A 21,007-nucleotide genomic window follows, 5' to 3' on the forward strand; every position below is an offset into this window, starting at 1 on the left:
TTGGGCGTCTCTCTGGCCCAGAGCCTCTGTCCTGCCTCCTGCAAGCCTGGCCCCAGGCAGAACAGTCCCCCTCAGGACTACTTTGGTCTCAGCACTTGGTCCTGGGTTTCACCAGCCTGGGTTTCTGATCACCCTGGTGTGGCTGATCTGAGTTTCACAAAATACCCCAGCCGATGCTGGCTGTGCTGAGCCTCATTGAAAAGTGTTGCATACAGCAAGGAAGAGCCCTCTGGGACCCTCCTCTTCCTCCCTCTCCTCATCTCCTCCTCCCAGCCATGGTCACTTCTCCTCCAGCTGCCCCAGCAGTGGGTTGCCTTCTGAGTCAGGGGTCTTAACTGTAGGTCCTGACGACGCTGGTTGAGCATCAGGGTGAGCTGCTGCCACTCCTGCTTCAGCTCCTCCATCTGGGGGTTCAGCTTCGCATTCATGAGCTCCAGCCACTCAGATTCCCCTGCAGACACTCCATCTGCTCCTTCTTCTTGTTCCGGCATCGGGCTGCCCCACTTTGTTCTTTTCCCGGCGCCTTTTCCTCCGCTCCTCTTCCTCGTCTAGCTCACTTTTCACAGGTTGAGGCCTCTTGCCCAGTTTCACCTCCAGGAAGTGCAAGGGGCTTTCATGGCCCTAATGTTGTGGATGTCAGCGTATTTCAGCTCCTCTGCAGTCAGAGCTGAGCTGGAGAGTCCAGTCAGGGGGCCAAGCCCTGGCAGAGAGCCCGCAGTCATGGAAGGGTCCAGATCTGCCCAGGCATCAGAGCAGGAGGAGTGGCAGTCCAGCCCTGCTGAAGCTGCGGGCAGAGGCAGCCACCCCGGGGCCTGGGCCAGGCTGCAGGCACCTTGCCCACTCAGGAGCCGCAGTGGTGCCAGCCCCACCCTGCAGTGTCCACCACCAGCACCTCCCATTGCAGCTGCTGAGCGTCCCTCCTGCAGGCTGTGGTGGGTGGCCTGAGTATCCCTCTTTGAGGCGATCAATTGCAGGGCTCTGCCTGCCTGCCTCATTGCCCCAACCACTTGCCTGCCTGCCTGATCACCCCTAACCACTCTCCTGCCTGCCTGATCACCCCTAACCACTCTCCTGCCTACCTGATCACCTCTAACCACTTGCCTGTCTGCCTGATCTCCCCTAACCACTCGCTTGCCTGCCTCCTTGTCCCTAACTGTTCACCTGCCTGCCTGATCACCCCTAATCCCTTGCTGGGGGGCAGGACCATCCGGGTGAGGGGCCTGGTGGTTCTGGTCTCTGATCATTCTGCCGTTTCAGCCACTGGGCTTTTATTATATAGGATATGCTCTCTCCCATTTACAATTGCATAGAAACCACACCTAGGGATACATTTAACCAAGGAGATAAAGGACCTGTATTCAGGAAATTATAACACACTGAAGAGAGAAATTGAAGAAGATACAAATAAATGGAAGCATATACTATGCCATAGATTGGAAGAATTAACATGATTTAATTGTCCATACTACCCAAAACAATCTATAAATTTGATGCAAATCCTATCAAAATACCAATGTGTATTTCACAGATCTAGAACAAATATTCCAAAAATTTATATGGAACTACAAAAGACCCCCAATAGTCTCAGCAATCTTGAAAAAGAAGAACAAAGTTGGAGGCATCACACTACTGATGTCAAACTGCATTACAAGGCCATAGGAATCAAAACATCATGGCACTGGCATAAAACAAACCCACAGATCAATGGAGCAGGATAGAGCCCCCAAATCAGCCCACACACAGATGGTCAATTAATATTGACAAAAGAGGCAACATCATACAATGAGGAAAAACAGTCTCTTAAATAAATGTTTTTGGGAAAACTGGACAGATATTTGCAAAAAAAGAAAAAAAAAAGAAACAAAACCACATTCTTACACCATACACAAGAATAAACTCAAAATGGATTAAAGACTTAAATGTTAGACCCAAAACCATAACTCCAAGAAAGAAACAGTCAGTAAACTCTCTGGCATTTCTCTCAGTTATATTTATTCTACTGTATTTCCTTGGGCTACAGAAACAAAATAAAAAATAAACATTCATCAAAAAAGACTTTGCACAGCAAAGGAAACCATCAACAAAATGAAAAGAAATCCTTCTAAATGGGAAAGATATTTGTCAATGACACATCTGATAAGGGGTTAAGATCCAAAATTTGTAAAGAATGCATACAACTTAACACCAACCAACCAACCAACAATCCAATTAAAAAATAGGCAAAGGACCCAAATAGACACTTCTCCAAAGATGACATACAGACAGCCAAGAGACATATGAAAAGATGTACAACATCACTATTCATCAAAGACAAATTAAAACCACATTAAGATATCACCTCACACTTGTCAGAATGGCTATCATCAACAAATCAACAGAAAAGTGCTGGTGAGGATATGGAGAAAAGGGAACCCTCATGCACTGCTGGTGGGAATGCAGACTGGTGCAGCCACTGTGGAAAGCAGTATGGAGTTTCCTCAAAATATTAAAAATGGAACTGCCTTATGATCCAGCAATTCCACTTTGGGGTATATTTCCAAAGAAACATAAAAACACGAATTCAAAAGAATATATGCACCCATGTGTTCATTGTAGAGCAATTTACAATAGCCGAGGTATGAAAACAGCCCAAGTGCCCATCATTAGACAAGTAGATAAAAAAGCTGTGGGACATTTACACCATGGAATATTACTCAGTCATAAAAATAATGAAATGTAGTAAGATTTGCAACAACATGGGTGGACCTAGAGCAGTGGCTCTCAACCTTCCTAATGCCGCGACCCTTTAATTCAGTTCCTCATGTTGTGGTGACCCCCAATTTCATTGTTACAAATTAAACATAATTAAAGCATAGTGATTAATCACAAAAACAATATGTAATTATATATGTGTTTTCCGATGGTCTTAGGTGACCCCTGTGAAAGGGTCATTCGGCCCCCAAAAGGGTCGTGACCCACAGGTTGAGAACTGCTGACCTAGTGGGTATTATGCTAAATTAAATAAGTCAGTCAGAGAAAGACAATACCAAATACCATATGATTTCACTAAAGAAATCTAAAGAAAATAAATGAACAAACAAAACAAAACCAGACTCATAGATATAGAGAACAGACTGGTGGGAGGGGTTAGGGGACTTGGTGAAGGAGAAGGATTGAGACTTACAAACTGGCATTACAGAACAGTCACGGATGTAGAGTGCAGCCTAGGGAACAGTCAGTAATACTGTGGAACTGTGTGTGCTACCAGGTGGGTACTAGAGCTCTGCGGCCTGGCAATCAGGGGAGGCTTTTCTGAGGACGTGATATTTGAACCACAGAGAAGAGGCAGAGAATGATAAAGGTTAATGAGGTGAATGTATGTGCGACTGGGGGTGAGGGCAGCATCCCAGGGAGAGAAAAGAGCAAGTGCAAAGGTCCTGGGATGGGAGGGAAAGGATTCTTTGAAGAACCAGATGGCCAGGCAGGCTGAGTGCGGCCAGTGGGTGAGCACATGGAGCTGGAGGCAACAGGAGAGAAGGGAGGCTTCCACAGGCTGTGGCCAGTGTTGTCTTGACCCCCGGTTTTAAGCAGGGAAGCACCATGATGTGATGTTCATTTGAAGACATTTGCTTTGTGGGAGGCAGAGGATTGATCGGGGAGGCAAGAATGGAGGTGGGAAGATAAGTGATGAGGTTATTGAGTTGGACACATGAGAAGTGATGGTGGCTTGGGTTAGGGTGGAACTAACGGAGTGGGCTGTACCCCAGAAGTTAGGAGAGAGAGTGCATAGAGGGAGGAAGGAGAGAGAGAGAGAGAGAGAATAGAGGGAGTGGGGAGAGGGAGGGAGAGAGTGCATAGAGGGAGAGGGAGAGAGAGAGAGGAAGGGAGAGAGAGAAATAAAGAAACTGAGTGGAACAGAAAAATGGAGACAAAGGGATAGAGGGATAGTTGACATAGGGGATTGGATAGACAGGTGGGTGGGGAGGGAGGACACAGGTTTAGGACTGAGTTGCTCTGGACCCCCGGGCAGGCGGGCTGTGGAGGGAGCATGGAGCACCCTGGGACCTCTCTGCCCACCTGCGGCTCCGCCTCTCTGGAGTGTAACTTGTCTCCTGTGGCTTCTCCTCACTTTTCTATCGTCCTCTAAGGGCCACCTCCTTCTAGGTAGGCCTTCCCCACCTGCCTGTCCCGCACCCCCTGGCACAGGAGCCCCTTCCCACACACTCCACACGTGCCATGGCCCTTCGTGGAGCAGACCACTCGCGGGCAGGTAAGTGTCCTTGCTCTGCGGCTCCGCCAGGACGTGACCTAATGGCAGGGTCAGTAGGAAGCCCGTGAGCCAATGCGCAGGTGAGTGCAGGCTCAGCCCGGTCCTGCCTTCACCAGGTCCTTATGGGCACTGACAGGGAGCAGCCCACAGGGGCTTCGTTTCTAAAGGAACGTGGTGACGTCCATGGCTGAGAAGTGAAAGGGCGAGGGCTATGCCCTCCATCTTGCCCCGTATCCTCCATGTTGGGGCAGTAGCCATGTGCTCAGGAAGGTACCTTCTTCCCGGAGGCCCAGGCCTCTGCTGGCCACGCCCGGGATTTCTTTAACTGACCAATGACAATCAAAGGACATGCACGCCATAGCCTGTGTAACAAGACCCAACTTGCGCCTGGCCAATCGGCAGGGCCCACGGTCATCTCTCCTCCCCTCACTCCACCCCCCTATTAAAACCCCATTTTTTCCCACGGTCATCGCTCTCTCCTCTTGCCGTTGCATCGGAAGAGGCTGGGAGCCAGACCCGGGTCTGTAATAATAATAAAGGACTCTCTGCTTTTGCATCGGACTTGGCTGGCTCCCTGATGGTCTATTGGGGATCTTGAAATCTGGGCATAACAAGAAGTACCTTCGTCTGCAGGACTTTGTTTAGGTCCCCTGGGCGCAGGGGCAAAGGTCGCCGTCCCTCTCCCTCCATGGGCTCTGCTTTGCTTGGGATTCACCGCATGGTAAGCAGGTTCTCAGAGACCGACCGGCCTGTGGACGCACAGTCAGCTCAGTAAGTCCCACAGGCTCTCTGCGGGCCAGGCGACTCCCGGGACAGCTCAACCCAGAGTGCACGCAATGGCCACGGGACTCCTGGGTCAGGGATGGGCCAAGAGGAGCTGCCAGCGATGCTTAGACCACAGTAGTCTGGAGGAGGCAGCCATGGCCCCAGGCAGCCTGGTCCTTGGGGACGGAGGGAGGGATAGCATTGCAGGCTGAGTGCAGCCACCAGAGGCGCTTACTAGTCCGAGTGAGAGCTCTATCGTGGAGTTTGTCACTTTAATGATACAGTTTACTTACTTTAAAAATAAAGTTTATTCTTTAGAACAGGTTAGATTCACAGCAAAACTGAGCAGAGGCCTCTCTGGTTCCCTCTTCCCCCCACACGCGCGGCCTCCCGCCATCAGCACCGGCAGAGGGAACGTCCCAGCCCATGGACCTACGGACTCAGCTCACCTGCAGAGCACAGCTCACCTCCTGACGCTGGACACAGACACCGGTTCTCCATTAGAGCATCGCAAAGAGTATTTCCACTGCCCTCAGACTCCTCTGTGCCCGCCTCTTCCTCCCTCCCCCTAACCCCTGGGTTTTATATTTTATGTCAAAAATACCGTGTGGTAGTTGGTGTAGAAAAGGAGTCTGTGTCAGGGAGAGGCAGGTTACAGGGAGGGGGATGAGCCCTCACAGCTCACCAAACGCCCTCTGCCACGGGCCACGCATGTGGAGTGGAACAAACAGCAGAGACACAGCGCTGCAGTGTTTACAGGAGGGCAAACAAGAGCTGATGAAGCTCCAGCAGCACTGCCAAGGTCACGGAGGCCAGCGCGGGGAGGATGCAGGGCCACTCCGCCAGCTCCAGCTCCCAGGCTGGGCTCCTGAGGAACCGCACCGCCAGGAGGGCTTGGCTTCGACAATGCGCAGTAACCTACAGGTTCAAGCCACATGACACAAGATGTTCCTTCCTGTCTCTACCATGAGAATTTTCAAGGATATGTGAATGGGAAGAATTTTACAGTGAAAACTCATATACCCAATACCTAGATTCTGCTATTAATGTCTCCTGGCTTAAACATACATGTAGCCATTCTTCTAGTTACCCATTAGCCTGTGTAATCTTTGACACACTTTATAGTTAGTGCATGCAATCGCACCCTCATCCTGGCCCCTCCACCTGATGTCACCAACGAGAGGTGAGCGCATCGACACTGGTAGGCAGGGCCGAGGCGCAGAGGGCTGGCTCTGCACCCACCGGTGAAGGCTGAGTGGCAGAGGGATAGCTCAGCTGCGGGGTTTCCCCATGAGAACTGTGGGGTTTCAAACTTAGGCTGGGCTCCCCAGCCCAGTGCACCCAACCAAGCCAGGAGAAGGTGCCCACATAACATCTGGCTGTGAAAAGCAGCGGGGTTTCTGTCCACTAGGGAGAGACACAGGTGCCCTCTTAAAGGGCCAACTCACAAAATTCCATTCATTGCCACTCACCCTGGGCTCCAGTAGAGGTAGGGTAGGGTGGACTAGAGGTGTGTGAGGAGAGTCTGGGGTTGGTGGCTCTAGGGAGAGCTGAGAGGTCAGCTTCCAGGATCCCTGTGCTGAGTCATTGCTTCATAATGCAGGCACCATCTTTCTTGGGTAGAGTATTCCCCTCTTGGGGCATCAGTCTGGGGAAAAGCAACAGTCCCACACTCTGGAATACCTCTTGCCCCACTCTGCAGAGCTTGTGCCCTGCTAAGGAGTACAGCCAGGGGCTGCTTCAGTAACTGAGGCTAACAGGAAGCTGGCAGTGGATGCTGATATCTGGGATCTTTGGGACATTTGCTGACCTGCCCCCAGTCTGGGTGCTGGTAAAAGCCGGCCTTGGTGCACAGCTTGGTCCTTTCCACATGCACCCAGACCCAGCATAGGCAGCCACAAACATTGGATTGCCAATAACTCCAAACAGGTTGCCAGGGCCAGTCATAGGCAGCATCTGACACTGGCCTGCACCAGAGTCCATCCCAAGAGGCCAAGAATCAATACACCCAGTGGCCACCTTCAGACAACTACAGAGTAGGGTCCAATAAGCTTCACAAGAAGAAAATCCAAAGGGAGATCTTGGCAGACACTAAACCCTGTTGGACAAATTCTGCTCCATGTGGTCAGCACCTGCACAGCAGCTCACACATTGTGGTAGGGGGTGAGTCTCACTGTCAGTCACTGTGAGGATTGATCCCATGCACAAAGGGGCCAAAAGCAATCAAGACTCAACTACAACAAGAGGGCCCACATAAGCTACACAGGGGACATTCCTAGAGCACCCAGCTCAAGTGATCAAGGAGACCGCACCACTGGGTCCCATTACTACATACAACCACTCTACAAGTCTGGGAATCATAGCAGATCTACCAAATACATAGGAACAAACACAAAGATGCAGCAACAATGGAGAGACAAAGAAACAGTCCCCAAATGAAAGAATAAAATTATCCAGAAGAAGAGCTAAATGAAATGGAGGTAAGCAATTTATCAGATATAGAGTTCAAAATAATGATTATAAGGATGCTCAAAAGCATGGGAAAACAACAACAACAACAAAAACATAGAACCATGAAAAACAACCAGTCTGAAATGAAGAATGGCATATCTGAAATAAAAAATACACTGAAAGGCCTGGCCAGAGTGGCTCAGTGGTTGAGCATCGACTCCTGAACCAGGAGGTCACGGTTTGATTCCTGGTCAGGGCACATGCCTGGGTTGTGGGCTCAATCCCCAGTGTGGGGCATGCAGGAGGCAGCCAATAAATGATTCTCTCTCATCATTGATGTTTCTATCTCTCCCTCTCCTTTCCTCTATGAAATCAATAAAACAATATTTTTTTTAAAAAGAATACACTGGAAGGAATAAACAATAGGTTGAATGAAGCAGAGGATCAAGTCAGTGTTTTAAAAGACAAAGTAGAAAAAACCACCCAATCAGAGCAGAAAGAGTATTACAAAATGAAGAGAATTTAAGGGACCTGTGGGACAACATGAAGCATAACAACATCTACATCTTAGGGGTACCAGAAGGAGAAGAGAGAGAGCAAGGTATCAAGAACCTAGTTGTAAAAATAATGACTGAAACTTCCCTAACTTGGTGAAGGAGAAAGACACACAAGTCCAGGGAGTGCAGAGAGTTTCAAACAGGATGGACCCAAAGAAGCCCACAAGACACATCATAATTAAAATGGCAAAGGATAAAGACAAAGAGAGAAAGCTTGAGAGCTGCAAGAGAAAGACAGTTAGTTGCCTACAAGGGAGCTCCCATAAGATTGTCAGCTGATTTCTCAACAAAAACATTTTAGGCCAGAAGGGAGTGGCATTAAATATGCAAAGTAATGAAAAGCAAAAACTACTTTATGAACAATTATATGCCAATAAATTGAACAATCTGGATGAAATAGATACATTCGTTGCAAATACAATCTTTGGAAACCAAATCAGGAATAATCAGAGAATATGAATAAACAGATTACAATTAATGAAATTGAACCAGTAATCACAAAACTACCAACAAACAAAAGTTCTCGACTGGATGGCATCACAGGTGAATTCTACCAATCATTCAAAGAAGAGCTAACATGTATCCTTATCAAACTACTCCAAAAAATTCAAGAAGATCAAAGACTCCTAAGCTCATTTTAACGAGCCCAGCAATATCCTAATTCCAAAACCAGATAAAGACACTACAAAGAAAAATATTACAGGCCAATATCCCTGATGAACATATATGCTAAAATCCTTAACAAAATATTAGCAAACCAAATCCAGCAAAACATTAAAATGATCATAGATGATGATCAGGTGGGATTTATTCTGGGGATGCAAGGTTGGTACAATATCCACAAATCAATAAACGTGATTCACCACATAAAATGAAGGACACAAACTACATGATCATAACAATAGATGCAGAAAATGCATTTGATAAAATCCAGCAGCCATTTATGGAAAAAAAAAACTTTTTATGGGAATAGAGGGAACATAGCTCAACAGAATAAAGGTCTTATTTTTAAATTTTATTATTATCTTAAAATTTGTCTTTATTGATGAAAGTATTCCATTTTGTTTGTTTGTGTTTTTCCCCATTGACCTCCCCCACCCAATACATGTCCCTCTCAGGCCTTCACCACTCTAATATCTGTGTCCATGGACTATGCATATTTGCATGTAAGTTCCCTGGTTAATCACTTCTCTCCCAACCCCCCACTCTAGCCTTTCCTCTGAAATTCATGAGTTTGTTCCCTGAATCTATGTTTCTATTTTATTCATCAGTTTATTTTGTTCATTATATTCCACATATGAGTGGGAATCATGTGATACTTATTTTTCTCTGACTGGCTTATTTTGTTTAGTGTAATATTTTCCAGGTCTGCCCTAACTGGTTTGTCTCAGTGGATAGAACGTCAGCCTATGGACTGAAAGGTCCCAGGTTTGATTCCAGTCAAGGGTGTGTACCTTGGTTGTGGGCACATCCCCAGTAGGGGGTGTGCAAAAGGGAGCTGATCGATGTTTCTCTCTCATCGATGTTTCTAACTCTCTATCCCTCTCCCTTCCTCTCTGTAAAAAAATCAATAAAATATATTTAAAAAAATATTCTCCAGGTCCATTCATGCTGTTGCAAATGGTAAGAGTTCTTGTGTTTTTTTTTATAACTTCTTAGTATTCCATTGTATAAATGTAGCACAGCTTTTTTATTCACTCATCTGCTAATGGCCATGTAGGCTATTTCCCAGATCTTAGCTATTGTAAATTGCACTGCTATAGGGGTGCATATATCCTTTCTGATTGGTGTTTCAGGTTTCTTAGGATCTATTCTTAGAAGTGGATCACTGAGTTAAACGGCAGTTCCATTTTTAATGTTTTGAGAAAACTCCATACTGTTTTCCACAGTGGCTGCACCTGTCTGCATTCCCACCAGCAGTGCACGAGGGCTCCCTTTTTAAAACATACTCTCCAGTGCTTGTCATTTGTGATTTGTTGATAGCCATTCTGACAGGTGTGAGGTGATACTTCATTGTAATTTTAATTTGCATCTCTCAGAAGATTAGTGACTTTGAGCATTTTTTTCATATGTCTTTTGGCCATCTGTATGTCCATTTTGGAGAAGTGTCTATATAGGTCCTTTGTCCATTTTTTAATTGGATTGTTTGTCTTTCTTTTGTTAAGTTGTATGAGTTCCCTATATATTTTGGAAATGAACCCCTTATTGGATATATCATTGCCAAATATATTCTCTTACAGTGGGCTCCCTTTTCATTTGTTGATGGTTTATTTTTCTGGGCAGAAGCTTTTATTTTGATGTAGTCCCATTTGTTTATTTTCTCCTTAGTTTTCTTTGCCCAAGGAGATGTATCCATAAACATATTGCTATGAGAGATGTCTGAGATTTTGCTGCCTGTGATTTCTTCTAATGTTTTTTTTTATAGTTTCATGAGTTACATTGAAGTCTTTTATCCATTTTGAGTTTATTCTTGTGTGTGGTGTGAGTTGGTGATCTAGTTTCATTTATTTGCTTGTACCTGACCAGTTTTCCCAGCACCATTTATTAAAGAGACTGTCCTTACTCCATTGTACGCTCTTGCCTCCTTTGTTAACTATTAATTGAGTATAATGGCTTGGGTCGATTTCTGGGGTCTCTGTTCTGTTCCATTGATCTATATGCCTGTGCTTGTGCCAGTACCAGGCTGTTTTGATTATGGTGGCTTTGTATTAAAATTTGATATCTGGTATGGTGATCCCTCCAACTTTGTTCTTTCTCAAGATTGCTGTGGCTATTTGGAATCATTTTGGTTCCATATACATTTTTGAGAGTTTGTTCTAGATCTGTGAAATATGCCCTTGGTATTTTAATAGGGATTGCATTGAATTTATAGATTGCTTATGGTCATATGGACATTTTTATTATGTTAACTCTACCAATCCATGAACATGGTATTTTCTTCTACTTGTTTATATCTTCCTCTATGTCTTTTCTCAACATCCTGTAGTTTTCCTAGTACAGGTCTTTTATCTTTTTGGTTAAGTTTATTGCTAAGTATCTCAATTTTTTTGTTACCATGGTAAATGGGATTGTTTTTTTAATTTCTCTTTCTGAGAGTTCATTATTGGTGTATAAGAATGCCATCAATTTCTGGGTGTTAATTTTGTATCTTGCTATGTTGCCAATTTCATTTATTAAATCTAGAAGTTTTTTGATGGATTCTTTAGGGTTTTCTACTATACATACAATATCATGTCATTTGTGAATAATGACAGTTTTTTTTCCTCCTTTCCTATTTGGATGCCTTTTTTTTTTCTTCTTATCTGATTGCTAAGGCTAGGATTTCCAGTACTATCTATATTAATAAAAGGCTGTGGCCATAATGCTGTAACGCCATCACGACCAAATGAATAGCAGCGTTGGCAGTGGGAAGGGTGGGGCACAAGCTACTAGTGTGGAGAGCTACAGGAGCAGCGGAGGGCTATGAGTGGCAGAGGGCTACGAGCGGCGATGGGCTGGGCGGCCAGCTGAGGCAAGCAGAAGCGAGCTACTCGCACACGGTTTTGTGCGTGCGAGGCCTCTAGTATTAAATAATAGTGGTGAAAGTGGACATCCCTGTCTTGTTCCTGTTCTTAGGGGAAATGGTTTTAGGTTTTGCCCATTGAATATGATGTTGGCTGTAGGTTTGTTATATATGGCCCTTATTATGTTGAGGTATGATGCTTGTATTCCCAATTTGCTAACGTTTTTATAAAAAAGGGTGTTGGATTTTGTCAAATGCCTTTTCTGTAGTAATTGATATGATCATGTAATTTTTGTCTTGCAATCTGTTTATTGATTTGATAATATTATACCATCCTTGCATCCCCAGAATAAATCTCCTTTGGTTATGGTGTATGTATTGCTGGATACGATTTCCTAATATTTTTTGAGGATTTTAGCATCTATGTTCATCAGGGATATTGGACTATAATTTTCTTTCTTTGTGTTTTTAACTTGTTTCAGAATTAGGGTAATCCTGGCCTCATAGAAAGAGCTTGGAAGTCTTCCTTCCTCTTCAATTTTTTTTGAAATAGTGTGAGGAAAATAGGTGTTAACTCTTTGAATGTTTGGTAACAAGGCTTTTGTTTGCTGGGAGTTTTTTTTAAATTACTGCTTCAATTTCATCAGTAGTTATTGGGCTATTCAGGTTTTCTGATTCTTCCTGATTGACTTTTGGAAGATTATATTTTTCTAGGAATATGTCCATTTTGTTCAGGTTGTCCAGTTTGTTGGAATACAGTCTTTGATAGTATGTTTTTACAATGTTTTGTACTTCCATGTGTCAGTTACTTCAACTTTTTTGTTTCTGGTTTTGTTTATATGGGTTCTCTCTCTTTGTTTCTTGATGAGTCTGGCTAGAGGTTCTTCAATCTTGTTTATCTTTTCAGACAATCAGCTCTTGGTTTTGTTGATCTTTTGTATTGATTTTTAGTTTCTGTCATTTATTTCTGCTCTGATCTTTATTATTTCCTTCCTTCTACTTACTTTTGGCTTTTCTGTTGTTCTCTTTTTAATTCTTTAAGCTGTAGAGTTAGATAACTTGTTAAAATTTTTTTCTTGTTTTTTTAAGTTAGGCCTGTAATGCTATGAACTTTCCTCTCAGGACTGCCTTCACTCTGTCCCATAGATTTTGAGATGTTGTGTGTTCATTTTAATTTGTTTCTGGATGCTATTTATTTCTTCTTTGATCTCATTTAACCCATTCATTGTTTATTTGCATGTGTTTTAGTTACCATGTGTTTGAATATTTTTTAGTGTTTTTATTGTGGTTGATTTCTTATTTCATGCCATGTGATCTCAGAAGATGCTTGATATGGTTTCAATCTTCTTGAACTTGTAGAGACATAGTTTGTGTCCTAATATGTGGTCTATCTTTGAAAATGTCCCATGTTTCCTTGTTGATTTTTTTGTCTAGAAGATCTATCCAGTGATTTCAGTGTAGTGTTAAAGTCCCATATTATGATTATACTAGAGGCCCGGTGCATGAATTTGTGCATGGGTGGGCTCCTTCCTGGCTGATCTGGGCCATCTCACCCAGTCCCAATTGAGGCTGGCCAGGGGGAGGGGCTGCAGGATGTTGGCTGGCTGCTGGAGGCTGGCTGTGGGAGCACACTGATCACCAGGGGGCAGCTCCTGTTTTGAGCATCTGCCCCCTGGTGGTCAGTGCACGTCATAGCTACTGGCCGGTTGTCCAGTCATCTGGTTGTCTGGTTGTAACGGTCGCTTAGGCTTTTATATATATAGATTATTGTCACTCTCTTCCTTAAAATCCTCCAGAAGTTTTTTTTCATATATTTGGATGCTCCTGTATTTGGTTCATATGTCTATTAGAGTTATATCCTTTTGTTGTATTGATCCCTTTAGTGTTATGAGGTTGCCTTCATTATCTCTTATTATGCCATTCACTTTCAAATCTATTTAGTTAGTTATGAGTATTGCTATCCCAGATTTTTTATTTCCATTTGCCTGGAAATTTTATTTCTATCCCTCCCTTTTCTGTCTGTGTGATCCTTTTGTTCTGAAGTGGGTCTCTTATAGACAGCATTAATATGGGTCATGTTTTCTTATCCATTCAGCTACCCTATGTCTTTTGATTGGAGCATTTAAGCCATTTACATTTAAGGTTATTATTGATAGGTACTTATTTATTGTTATTCTTGTTCTTTGTGTCTGTGTTCTATTTTCCTCTATTTCTTCTTCTTACAACAGTCCTGTTAACATTTCTTGCAGTGCTGGTTTGGTGGTAATAAATTCTTAAATTCTTTTAGTCTTTTTTTTAATCTTGAAACTCTTTATTTCACCTTCAATTTTGAATGATAGGCTTGCTAGATAGAGTAGTCTTGGGTTCAGTCCCTTGGTTTTCATTACTTTGTATACTTTATGCCACACTCTTCTGGCCTGAAATATTTCTATTGAGAAGTCAGTCTAAAGGGAGCTCCTTTGTAGGCAACTTTTTGCCTCTCTCTTATAGTCTTTAAGATTATTTCTTTGTCTTTAATTTTTGCCATTTTAATTAATATGTGCCTAGGTGTGGGTCTTTTGGTGTTCATCTTGATTAGGACTCTGTGTTTTCTAAACTTGAGTGACTTTTTCCTTCACCAGATTAAGGAAATTTTCTGTTATTATTACTTCAAACAGGTTCTCTTTCCTTTCTGAGATCCTGCTCCCTCTGGCATCCCTATCATGCAGATGTTGTTATGTTTCATGTTGTCCCAAAGCACACTTACATTCCCCTCCTGCTTTTTAATTTTTTTCCATTTGCTGCTCTGAATGGGTGTTTTTGTCTACCTTGTCTTCTAATTCACTGATTCGGTCCTCAGCTTCTTCTAGTCTACTGCTGAATCTTTCCAGGGTGTACTTTATTTCAGCTATGTAATTCTTCATTTCCAATTGACTTTTATTTATTGTTTCAAGCTCTCCTTTTAAGTTAGTGTAGCTCTCGTTGATACCCTTATAACTCTCATTAACTTGCTTGTAGTTCTCAATGAATTGTTTGCACACCCTTATTACCATTCTCTGAATTCTTTGTCTGAAAAATTGTTTACTTCCATTTCATTTAGTTCTTTTTCTGGCGATTCCTCCTATTTTTTCATTTGGAGTTTGTTTCTTTGTCTCCCCATTTTTTCTATCCCTTTGTTTTTGTTTCTATATATTAGATAAAACTGCTATGCCTCCCAGATTTTGTGGGGTGGTCTTATGTAGTAGATGTTCTGTAGGACCCAGTGGTGCAGTCTCCTAGAACTCCTGGGCTGGGTGCTCTAGGAAAGCCCCTGACTTGAGTTTTGTGGGTTCTCTTGTTGTAGTTGTGTCTTGAATATTATTGTCTCATTCATGGATGGAGTCTCCTCTCAGGCTGGCTGACTATGTGACTCATTCCTGACAACGTTGTGTGAGTTGTTGTGAAGATGCTGAGTGAACAAAACAAAATACAACATAACAAAACATGAAACAGAAGAAACAAAACAAAAACATACACAAGATTTCTACAGCACCAACAGAAACAACCACCAGAGAAGAGATAATTAGTAAAGAGAAAAGGGGGTAAGAATGAGAGAAATAAAAAAGAAAAAATATGAGAAGAAAATAAAACAAAGTAAACAAATAAACAATAAAAGCACAAATGAAAAACAGCAGAAAGAGGGGGAATAGAATATGTATATGGAGAGCTGAAATAAAGAAAATAAGAATAAAGAATTGGGGGAATAAGAGAAGGAAATGGTTTAAAATAAAGAAAGGGGAAAAGGAATGAAAAGATAAGAAAAAATTGCAAAGGAAGATAGAGGATAAAGCTAATAGACCTAAAATAAGAAAAAGAAAAAAGATGAGAAAACAGCAGAAAAAGAAAAGAAATAAAAGAGAAAAAAATTGAGTACTAAAAAGGAAGAAGAAAATTAGATATATGAATGGAACAACAAAGACTAGAATAATTACAAATCAATAAAGCAGATAGATAAAAAAAGATAAATTTAAAAAGGAAAAAAAAAGAAACAAAAGAGAAAACATTAAAAAAAGAAAAGAGAAGAAAAAAGGGAGGAAATAAAGAGAAAAAAGAAAGTGAAGTGGCGTTTGTTTCAGCCAAGTTTAGTGCCCCATGGGAGCTTGCTTTGGTCCCCACTCTTCTGTTCTCTCCACCCATTCTGGGCCTCCTGTGAGGTACATAGGTGCTGACCACTGTCAGGGACTGTGCTCCTTTGGCATTAGGCAACCTGCTTGAAGCTCCATTGACCCACAATTTGTGTGTCTGCACAGGACTTGGCTGCAAGCAGGAGGGGCCAATCTGCCCTCTGAAGCGGGGTTTGTTAGCAGCGTGGGGCCAGGGCTGACCTGGCTATGACATGCACTGCAGCAGCCAACCAGCCTGATCCGGGCCCTGATCAGCACCCCCCACCAGCAGGCCCAGCCCCTGATTGGCCCCCAACACCCGGATCGGGATGTTGCCTGCAGCCCCTCCCCCCAGCCGGCCCCATCCCGGATCTGTCCCCAACACCCCAATCAAGCGCAGGGTCGACCGGCCAACCACCTGCGGCCCCTCCTCCCTGCCAGCCTGGCCAGATGGGCCCCCATTGGGGCGGGCCAGCCAGATCCCACCCATGCACAAATTCGTGCACTGGACCTCTAGTTTAGAATAACCAAGATTTGGAAGCAGCCCAAGTCTCCATCAGTAGATGAGTGGATAAAACAGCAGTGATAAACTTATACAATGGGATATTAGTCATAAAAAGAATGATACCTTATCATTTGCAACCTGGAGAGTATTATCTTAAGTGAAATAAGCATCAGAGAAAGACAAATACCATTTGATGTCACTTTTATGTGGAATCTAATGAACAAAATGAACTAACAGGCAAAATAGAGATAGACTCATAGAGAGCAGGCTGATGGCTGTCAGTGTGAGGGCTGGATGTTGGGGGTGGAGAAAAAGAGAAAGAACTCATTGATATGAACAACAGTGTGGTTATTGTGGGGGAAGGCTGGGTAAAGGTGGAGGAGGGTATGGGGGGTAAATGGTGATAAGGGAAAAAGATAAATACAATAAATAAAATCACCCAATTAAAGAAAAGAGAAGGAATCCCTGCTATATGTGACAACATGGACATTATGCTGAGTGAAGTAAGCCATGACAATAAGAAGGACAAATAGTGTGCAATTCCACTTAATGAAGTGTCTAAAGTAGTCAAACCCATAGAAGCAGGAGGTGGACGGGTGGTTCCGAGGGCTGGAGGGCTGGGCGGAGAGGGAGATGGGCGTGGAAACACCACTCAAGGAGCATGAAGTCTGTTACACAAGATGAATAAGTTCCGCAGAACTTATCTCCGAGGTTGTGCCCTTACTGAACAATATTGTATTGTACACTTAAAATTTGTTAAAAGGGTAAATCTTATGTTAAATGTTCTCACTACAATTTTTAAAAACAATTAAAAAAAGCCATGAAGACTGTCTAGACTCTAGATAAAACTCTAGAGGTGTAAGGAGTATGTCTCAAAAAAATGCCCTTTGATTGAAGTTGGTCAGAGAAGGTTCTGTTAGTAGCAACTCGAGGACAAGCATTGACCCACTGGTGACACTGTTTCCTTACAGTAACACTTGGCAATGCATGGGCTTTACGCAGAAGAGCCACGGGGGCCATTCTGTTTTCACCCTCCTCCTTACCCTTGTGAAGTGAATAGGGTTTAATCAGCTCACTTTGCACATGAGAAATTTGTGGCCCAGAGACAGCAAGCAATATGCTCATAGTTACCTCGGGTCTGAGAACTGTGTCAGATAACCAAATAGAATTTCTTAGAGTGAATCCAAAACCACAGAGCACAAGGCAAAGCCCATGGCCATCCTGAAGGAGTGAGTGTCCCCCCAGAGGCTGGATGCTTTCCACAGACTGAGTGTATTTTTCTATTATCTATCTATCTATCTATCTATCTATCTATCTATCTATCTATCTATCTATCATCTATCATCTGTCTATCATCTATCTATCTATCTATCTATCTATCTATCTATCTATCTATCATCTATCTAGTTATTTATTCATCAAATTGTCCTGAGATTAAGTGACCTAGTGCGTGTCAGTTAACAGTTCCAAATCTGTATTTATTACCTGAGTTCAGAATTCTCTCTTTCCTGCCCCAATGCTGGAGCTACCTAAGGTCGCTGTTGCTCCCACCCCCTGGGACCACGCACATAGCCCTGGTTTCCCTAACTCTTGAGCTTGCTGTGCTCTGCTTGCTCCACCGCATCCACCTGGGCAAACCTTCCAGGCCCATGTCCAGTGCTCTGTCCTTCAGTTCCGGCCCCTGTGTCAGGCTCCAGGTGTTGGTGTCCTGTCCACCGAACGAATCTCTTTAAACTTTGGTTTCCTCATTTATACAAATGGAGGCATGCCGGGGTTCTTGTCCCAGCATCAAGAAGGGTTCAGGAGTCTGGAGAAGGCTGTGCGTAGATTAAATAGGAATCCAGAGACTAATACAGAGTCTGGAGACAAAATAAAAATTTAAAAGGCATTTGGGGGTCAGAGGAGCTAAGTTCTAAGATCTTAAGTCTAAGGCCTTAGGTTCTCCTCCTCCCAGGACTCCATGCTTTTTATTAACACAACTTGTCCTGAGGCGAGGCAGAGATATACACTTCAAAGGGTCAGGGTTTCAGTACAGAGTCCATTGTCAGAATGGGGGAATTAGCCTACGGCTGTTCAGGTGTTTGGTCAGTAGGAGGCAATAACATGCAGATTAAGATGCTCTTTAACTGTCTGGCAGCCAAGAAATCAATTTAATCATGCAGCGGTTCTCAACCTGTGGGTCGCGACCATCGGAAAACACATATAGCATATCAGATATTTACATTACGAATCATAACAGTAGCAAAATTACAGTTATGAAGTAGCAACGAAAATAATTTTATGGTTGGGGGTCACCACAACATGAGGAACTGTATTAAAGGGTTGCAGCATTAGGAAGGTTGAAAACCACTGAATGTATCCTATTCAGGTTTGGGGAAATGCCTTCAGCCATTCCCAGATGCAGCCCTGCTGTCATGCTGGAATTGGTCTCCAGCAGAGGCAGGATTTCCCGACCTTCAAAATGAGGAACATCAGGTCACCCACACAGTATTTGTTGATTGCACGCATTTCATTTCATCCTAATGATGCTTTGAGATAGATGTCACTGTTATGTTCATTTTAAGGATGAGGAAACAGAGGCTCAAAAAGAATACTTTGTCCGTCTTGGGCCAAGATCACATGGCCAGTAAGAGATCTGAGTGTAGACTGTCTGACTCAGTCTGTGCTCTGAACCATCTTCCCAGTGTGCCTAGAGGCTGTGGGTGTGTCATCAACCTGCAAATGCTAGTTTTCTTTCTTCACTCTATTATATGCTTGTAAAATGGGGTTCATAACAGTATTTACTTTGTGAGTTTTTCACACGGATAAAACATCGAATAAAATATCAAATCTAAAAAGCTTAGTGTAATATTTGGAATGTAGTAAGTTTATCATGAATCCTATTCTTACCAGAAGTAAGGGTATCATAATGGTGGTTGATGGTCTCAGAATGCATTTGGCTACAAGTAATAGCAAACCTGATTCAAATGGATGAAACAAAAAGAATACTTTATTTCTCACATGAAAACAAGTCCCAGTACAGAACGCCCTGAGCTGTTAAATCAGTGGTTGGTGAGTGACTCCATCAAGGACTAGATTCCCTTCTGCTCTGCTCTGTTATCTCTGATGCTGAGTTTTCCTCTGCAGTTGCCCTTCTCATGTTTGAAGATGCTGACAGCTGTTCTGTGTAAATTACACAAAGGAGGGGCCAGTCTTCCCCTGGGCATCTTTTTTTTATTTTTCAGGGAGGGAAAGCTTTCCTTAAAGGCTTCCCTGCTCCCTGAGACCCTCAGGTCTTCATGGCCAGTGTTGTGTTGCTATCCCACACCCCAGTCACCAGAATTGCATAAGAATGAGTGGTAGGGCTTCATAATTATCACAAAATGATAACCCACCTCACTCCCAACTTGAGCGACAGTGGGCGAGTGACTTCTCTTTGGAGACGCCGTCGATTGATTCTCAATGTGATGGTGAGGTTAAGGAAGGCCATGCAAAGTGCCAGTCACCATCCTGGCTAATTGATCTTCATCCCCTGCCCCTCCCAGTCATCACAGGAAAGTAAAATGATACTGAATGTTCAAATGTTGATTTAAGGACCTGACCCACCATTTACAGGTGCTGAGACCCTGACTGAACTGCTTAATTTTAATTTTTCATACAATTTCAGTGATAATATTGATAACTATAATAATAATGCTTGCTACCTTTTATTACCTGCTTGCTAAGGGCCAGGTGTCATAATAGACACTATACTTGCATTAGCCAATTTAATTTTCATGACAACCTGACTACTTGAGCACTGAGCCCATTCTATAGATTAAATACCTAGTAAGTAAGTGGTGGAGCCAAGAATTGAAGGTGGGTTTGTCTGTTTTAAAAACCCCACACTTTAAAAAAAACATTTTTTAATTACAGTTTACTTTCTATATACGTTGTATGGATTCAGGTGTACAGCATAGTAGTTAGACTGCCATATACTTCACAAAGTGTCCCCCGTACATAGTTATCACAATATTATTGGCTTTATTTCCTATGCTGTACTTTATATCCCATGACTATGTTGTCACTACCAATTTGTACTTAATACCTTCACCTCCTTCACCCAGTCCCCTAACCCCTGACCCCTCTGGCAATCACCAGTCTGTTCTCTGTGTCTCTAAGTCTGGCTCAATTTTGCTTGTTCATTTATTTGTGAAATCATATGGGATTTGTCTTTCTCTGACTGGCTTATTTCACTTAGCATAATACCCTGTAGGTCCACCCATGCTGTTGCAAATGGTAAAATCTCATTCTTCTTTATGGCTGAGTAATATTCCATTGTGTATATCTACAATCCCTCCCCCTACCCCCACTCGTCTATCGATAGGAACTTGTGTTATTTCCAGATCTTAGCTATTGCTGCTATGAACATAGGGGTGCATATTCTCTTTCTGATTGCGTTCGGGGTTTTTAGGGTATATTCCCTGAAGTAGAATCACTGGGTCATGAGGCAGTTCCATTTTTAATTTTTTGAGGACTCTCCATACAGTTTTCCATAGAGGCTGCACTCTCACCAACAGTGCATGAGGGCTCCCTTTTCTCCACATCCTCATCAAACACTTGTTGTTTGTTGATGTATTGATGGTAGCCATTCTGACAGGTGTGAGGTGATATTTCACTGAGGTTTTAATTTGCATTTTTCTGAAGATTAGTGATGTTGAAAATCTGTATATCCTTTTTGGAGAAGTGTGTATTTAGGTTCTCTGCCCTTTTTAAAATTGTATTGTTTGTTTTTCTGGTGTTGAGTTGTTTGCATACTTTATAAAGTTTGCATATTAACCCCTTATCAGATGTATCATTGGCAAATATTCTCCCCCATTCAGTAAGCTGTCTTTTTTG

At 43.1% G+C, this 21,007-nt stretch overlaps 1 pseudogene; it reads right to left on the reverse strand.

Moving 5' to 3' along the window:
- Positions 1–279: 279 nt before the first annotated feature.
- The window catches only part of LOC102240079, a 93,539-nt pseudogene continuing 72,811 nt past the window's right edge, over positions 280–21,007 (reverse strand).

The sequence above is a fragment of the Myotis brandtii genome, unplaced genomic scaffold (genome assembly GCF_000412655.1).
Source record: "Myotis brandtii unplaced genomic scaffold, ASM41265v1 scaffold152, whole genome shotgun sequence".
NCBI lineage: Eukaryota > Metazoa > Chordata > Mammalia > Chiroptera > Vespertilionidae > Myotis > Myotis brandtii.